The sequence below is a fragment of the Salmo trutta genome, chromosome 5 (genome assembly GCF_901001165.1).
Source record: "Salmo trutta chromosome 5, fSalTru1.1, whole genome shotgun sequence".
Lineage (NCBI taxonomy): Eukaryota > Metazoa > Chordata > Actinopteri > Salmoniformes > Salmonidae > Salmo > Salmo trutta.
In genome coordinates, this window is record NC_042961.1 from 29,157,147 (window position 1) to 29,164,245 (window position 7,099).

The following is a 7,099-nucleotide window of genomic DNA, read 5'->3' on the forward strand; positions in this document are numbered from 1 at the left end:
TGGGACCAAGTGACTCCAGGCCATCAAACCGTTAAAGAGTCACCACTAGCCGGCCTCCGCCCAGTACCCTGCCCCGAACCTTAGTCATTGTTACTAGGCGGCTACCACCCGGTACTCTACCCTGCTACTTAGAGACTGCTTTTCCCTATGTACAGTGCATTCGGAAAGTATTCAGACCCCTTGACTTATTGCACAGTTTATTACGTTACAGCCTTATTCTGAAATTGATTTAAAAAAAAAAAATCCTCATCAATCTACACACAATACCCCACAAAGTGAAAACAGGTTTATAGAAATGTTGGCGAATTTATTACAAATTAAAACAGAGACCTTATTAACATAATTATTCAGACCCTTTGATATGAGACTCGAAATTGAGCTCAGGTGCATCCTGCTTCCATTGATCATCCTTAAGATGTTTATACAATGTGGCAAAGAAGGGGGTCAAGAGATAAATGGCAGATATGTGAGGGCAGAACTAATAAACGGGCTCTGCCCGATCACTAAAATGGCCACCCCGATCAGAACTACAGATCACAAAATGGCCGACTACCAAAACTACAATTCCCAGAAACAAAGGGAACCCTCAGAAGGTGGAGCCGACCCACAGATAAAAGGTCAAGAAAAACCAGGAAGAGAGAGAGAGGGCAGGAAGGATCTATGAACCATAGAGAAAGAGACAATCTACATTGGCTGGATTTACCGTGTACGAGCTGGACTGTTTTGGACTTACCTGTTGGCGTTTAGACCTGGACCTACCGAGAACCAGATTTGTGTACCGAACCCTGCTATCCTTGACCTTACCTGCGGCCTGGGTGGACCAGGACAGCGAAACAAACACACAGGTACTGTCATGTTAGAAAGAACTTTCATTCTGGGCTGACTTTGGTGACAGTTTCCCACTTAATTTGTGACAAACGCTCCTAACTTTGAAGAGGTTTGCCACAACAAGTTGATTGGAGTCCACCTATGGTAAATTCAATTGATTGGACATGATTTGGAAAGGTACACACCTGTCTATATAAGGTCCCACAGTTGACAGTGTATGTCTGAGCAAAAACCAAGCCATGAGTTTGAAGGAATTATCCGTAGAGCTTATAGACAGGATTGTGTCGAGGCACAGATCTGGGGAAGGGTACGAGAACATTTCTGCAGCATTGAAGCTCCCCAAGAACACAGTGGCCTCCATCATTCTCTCTGACAGAGCTCTAGCTTTAATCTGTGGAGAAGGGAGAATCTACCAGAAGCCCAACCATCTCTGCAGCACTCCACCAATCAAGCCTTTATGATAGAGTGGCCAGATGGAAGCCACTCCTCAGTAAAAGGCACTAATCACAGTTCGCTTGAAGTTTGCCAAAATGCACCTAAAGGACTGTCAGACCATGAAAAACAAGATTCTCTAGTCTGATGAAAACAAGATTACACTCTTTGGCTTGAATGCCAAGCATCATGTCTGGAGGAAACCTGGCACCATCCATACGGTGAAGCATGGTTGTGGCAGCATCATGTTGTGGGGGTGTTTTTCAGCGGCAGGGACTGGGAGACAAGCCAGGATCGAGGGAAAGATGAACGGAGCAAAGTACAGAGAGATCATTGATGAAACCCTGCTCCAAAGCGCTCAGGACCTCAGACTTGGGTGAAGGTTCATCTTCCAACAGGACAACGACCCTAAGCACACAGCCTAGACAATGCAGGAGTGGCTTCGGGACAAGTCTCTGAATGTCCTTGAGTGGCCCAGCCAGAGCCCAGATTTGAACCCAACTGAACATCTCTGGAGAGACCTGAATATAGCTTTGCAGCGACACTCCCCATCCAACCTGACAGTGATTAAGAAGATCTGCAGAGAAGAATGGTAGAAACTCTCCAAATACAGGTGTTCAAAGCTTGTAGCATCATACCCAAGAAGACTTGAGGCTGTCATCGCTGCCAAAGGTGCTTCAACAAACTACTGACTAAAGCAGGCCTGGGAAAAGGCTGGCCCGGGGGCTGTATGCGGCCCGCGACCTGATTCAATACGGCCCACGGAATCATGCTCAGAACCCATAAAGAATTTGCGAAAGTAAAGTTTTGAAAAACTTATTTACTATTCAAATTAAAAGCCCAATGAATACTCACATTTGTGTAATTATTTATATCCCAATGCTTGTGGGACATTTATTTTGAAGGCACGTATAAATAACAACTGCACAAGGACAAACAGTGACTGACAGGCTGACACACACATCACAGTTACAAATAGTAGCTAGCTAGAAATTGGCAAAGAATTGTTTTTCAAAGATTTCAAAGAAAAGGAAAGTAGACAATGAATGTAGGTTTTTTTGGGGCCTTTTTGCACATCAGATATACAACCTTTTCAAAGCCTTCAATGGAAAATTGCTCCCCCTGACCCACCAAGTAGAAGCCAAAGATCTCACCCACCTTCCGACAATACTAGTCTGTTCCCTATCAGATGACCAGCGGGAGAAGTATACATTGCTGCTGCATGCTTTGAACGATGAGTTTTCTTGTCGTTTTGAGGATTTCAAAGTGTTGGAAAATGACATGCTGTTGGTTTCCTCTCCTTTCACCTTCAATGTGAATAACACTCCCACTGACCTGCAACTTGAGTTTATCGATCTTCAATCTGATGCAGTGATCGGAGAACTATTCAAAACAATGTTACTGACGAGGTTCTATGCATTTCTCGATGAACAAAACTTTCCGAAGTTTAGAAGTCATGCTCAGAATATGGTTGTACTGTTTGGTTCAACCTATGTATGTGAACAGACATTTTCAGTGATGAAATATAACAAGTTAAGGTACAGATCATCTCTTACTGACTCTCACCTCTCAGCAATCGTGCGCATAGCGACGTCAGAAACTATACCTGACTTCACTGATGTAGTCAATGCCAATCAGATACTTCACTCCTTACACAGATTGAGTAGTTTAAATGTAATGTTGAGCTCTCTCTATCTTGTGTTTTTGTGTATACCCGTTAACAAGAGTTATGTGAATGTACGTTAACAACTTTTTCTTCCGTATAGTTTTACTTTTCCCTCCATATAGTTCATTGCATGTTTAATAATGAAAATGCCTACCAAAAGGAAAACATGGATGTGGTTTATTTCTGTGCTTGTTAAAAAAGTAAAATAAGTAGTATATCTGGAAGTGATTTACAGTAGATATGTCTGTCAACATAGTCATACACATGATGTATAATCCTGTAATATGATTCTGGCCCGCGATGGCAAAACTATATTCTAATGTGGCCCTCCATGGAAAATAATTGCCCAGGCCTGGAGTAAAGGGTCTGAGTACTTATGTAAATATCATATTTCATTTTTTATTTATTTATATTAATTTGCAAACATTTTGAAAAAAACTTTTTGCTTTGTCATATTGTGTGAGGGGGAAAAAAACATTTAATCAATTTTAGAATAAGGTTGTAACGTAACAAATGTGGAAAAAGTCAAAGGGTCTGAATACTTTCCGAATGCACCGTACATAGTCATTGGACATTGTCAGTTTAATCATTTTTACACTGTTTAACCAGCTTTACATGTATATGCTGTATTATAGTCATGGCTCATCTTATATAACTACAGCTGTGCACACCTTTTCTGTTCATATACTGTCTATACCAGGGGTCTCCAACCAGTTGATCGCAAGCTACCAGTAGCTTGCAGCACACCTATGAGTAGAGTAGCTCCCCAAACAATTCTGAAAGTACATTTACATTTTCAGTGTTCCACCGCAAACTGTCATCAACAAATCTCACAAGTATAAGACACTGCAAGCTCCCAGCTACTATCTAATCAATGCAACCTGAAATTCTCTCACCCCTGGTTAGCCACGATTGGCTTAAAAAGCCAAACCTAACACAATATCTGCCAATTAATTTCCAGCAATATTGCCCCTGTCTGTCTGTGTGGTGCGCACGTTTGTTGCTCACTCCGTGTGTAGCCAGTTGATGTGATAACAATCTTGAGGGTTGACAGGAAGACTTTCCCCAAAACCTTCTCAATTAATATTTTTTCATTTCACCTTCATTTAACCAGGTAGGGTAGTTGAGAACAAGTTCTCATTTGCAACTGTGACCTGGCCAAGATAAAGCAAAGCAGTTCGACACATACAACAACACAGAGTTACATATAGAATAAACAAACATACAGTCTATAATAAAGTAGATAAAGTCTATATACAGTATGTGCAAATGAGGTAGGATAAGGGAGGCAAGGCAATAAATAGGCCATGGTGGCAAAGTAATTACAATTTAGCAATTAAACACTGGAATGGTAGATGTGCAGAAGATGAATGTGCAAGTAGAGATACTAGGGTGCAAAGGAGCAAGATAAATAAATAAATAAATACAGTATGGGGATGAGGTAGTTGGATGGGCTATTTACAGATGGGCTATGTACAGGTGCCGTGATCTGACAGCTGGTGCTTAAAGCTAGTGAAGGAGATATGAGTCTCCAGTTTCAGTGATTTTTGCAGTTCTTTCCTGTCATTGGCAGCAGAGAACTGGAAGGAAAGGCGGCCAAAGGAAGAATTGGCTTTGGGGGTGACCAGTGAGATATACCTGCTGGAGCGCGTGCTACGGGTGGGTGCTGCTATGGTGACCAGTGAGCTGAGATTAGGCGGGGCTTTACCTAGCAAAGACTTGTAGATGACCTGGAGCCAGTGGGTTTTGCGACAAGTATGAAGCGAGGGCCAGCCAACGAGAGTGTACAGGTCGCAGTGGTGGGTAGTATATGGGGCTTTGGTGACAAAACGAATGGCACTGTGATAGACTGCATCCAATTGGTTGAGTATAGTGTTGGAGACTATTTTGTAAATGACATCGCCGAAGTCAAGGATCGGTAGGATGGTCAGTTTTACGAGGGTATGTTTGGCAGCATGAGTGAAGGATGCTTTGTTGCGAAATAGGAATCCGATTCTAGATTTCATTTTCGATTGGAGATGCTTAATGTGAGTCTGGAAGGAGAGTTTACAGTTTAACCAGACACTTAGCTATTTGTAGTTGTCCACATATTCTAAGTCAGAACCGTCCAGAGTAGTGATGCTGGACGGGCGGGCAGGTGCGGGCAGCGATCAGTTGAAGAGCATGCATTTAGTTTTACTTGCATTTAAGAGCAGTTGGAGGCCACGGAAGGAGAGTTGTATGGCATTGAAGCTCGTCTGGAGGTTAGTTAACACAGTGTTCAAAGAAGGGCCAGAGGTATACAGAATGGTGTCGTCTGCGTAGAGGTAGATCAGAGAATCACCAGCAGCAAGAGCGACATCATTGATGTATACAGAGAAGAGAGTCGGCCTGAGAATTGAACCCTGTGGCACCCCCATAGAGACTGCCAGAGGTCCGGACAACAGGCCCTCAGATTTGACACACTGAACTCTATCCGAGAAGTAGGTGGTGAACCAGGCGAGGCAATCATTTGAGAAACCAAGGCTGTTGAGTCTGCCGATAAGAATGTGGTGATTGACATAGTCGAAAGAATTGGCCAGGTCGATGAATACGGCTGCACAGTAATGTATTTTATCGATGGTGGTTATGATATTGTTTAGGACCTGGAGCGTGGCTGAGGTGCACCAATGACCAGCTCTGAAACCAGATTGCATAGCGGCGAAGGTACGGTGGGATTGGAAATGGTCGGTAATCTGTTTGTTAACTTGGCTTTCAAAGACTTTAGAAAAGCAGGGTAGGAGAGATATAGGTCTGTAGCAGTTTGGGTCTAGAGTGTCTCCCCCTTTGAAGAGGAGGATGACCGCGGCAGCTTTCCAATCTTTGGGAATCTCAGACGATACGAAAAAGAGGTTGAACAAGCTGGTAATAGGGGTTGCAACAATTTCGGCAGATTTTAGAATTTTAGAAAGAGAGGGTCCAGATTGTCTAGCCCGGCTGATTTGTAGGGGTCCAGATTTTGTAGCTCTTTCAGAACATCAGCTATCTGGATTTGGATGAAGGAGAAATGGGGGAGGCTTGGGCGAGTTGCTGTGGGGGATGCAGGACAGTTGATCGGGGTAGGGGTAGCCAGGTGGAAAGCATGGCCAGCCGTAGAAAAATGCTTATTGATATTCTCAATTATAGTGGATTTATCGGGGTGGTGACAGTGTTTCCTAGCCTCAGTGCAGTGGGCAGCTGGGAGGAGGTGCTCTTATTCTCCATGAACTTTATAGTGTCCCAGAACTTTTTTGAGTTTGTGCTACAGGATGCAAATTTCTGCTTGAAAAAGCTAGCCTTAGCTTTCCTAACTGCCTTTGTATATTGGTTTCTAACTTCCCTGAAAAGTTGCATATCACGGGGGCTATTCGATGCTAATGCAGAATGCCACAGGATGTTTTGTGCTGGTCAAGGGCAGTCAGGTCTGGAGAGATCCAAGGGCAATATCTGATCCTGGCTTATTTAAGATGGTGAGGAAGGCACTTTTAAAGAATAACCAGGCATCCTCTACTGATGGGACGAGGTCAATATCCTTCCAGGATACCCTGTCCAGGTTGATTAGAAAGGCCTGCTCGCTCCAGTGTTTTAGGGAGTGTTTGACAGTGATGAGGGGTGGTCATTTGACCGCAGACCAATTACGGATGCAGGCAATGAGGCAGTGATTGTTGAGATATTGGCTGAAAACAGCAGAGGTGTATTTGGAGGGCAAGTTGGTTAGGATGATATCTATGAGGGTGCCCGTGTTTACGGATTTGGGGCTGTACCTGGTGGGTTCATTGATAATTTGTGTGAGATTGAATGCATCAAGCTTAGATTGTAGGATGGCCGGGGTGTTAACCTGTTATGGATAGGGGGCAGTATTTTCACGGCTGGATAGAAAACGTACCCGATTTAATATGAATATGCATATAATTATTAGCTTTGGATAGAAAACACTCTAAAGTTTCTAAAACTGTTTGAATGGTGTCTGTGAGTATAACAGAACTCATTTGGCAGGCCAAAACATGAGAAGATTCTGTTCAGGAAGTACCCTGTCTGACCATTTCTTCCCCTTGTTGATTCTCTCTATCCATTACAAAGGATCTCTGCTGTTACGTGACACTTCCTACGGCTTCCATGGACCCTCAGAGCCCGGGAAAAAGCTGAATGACGTAATTCAAAGCCCTGGCTGAAACA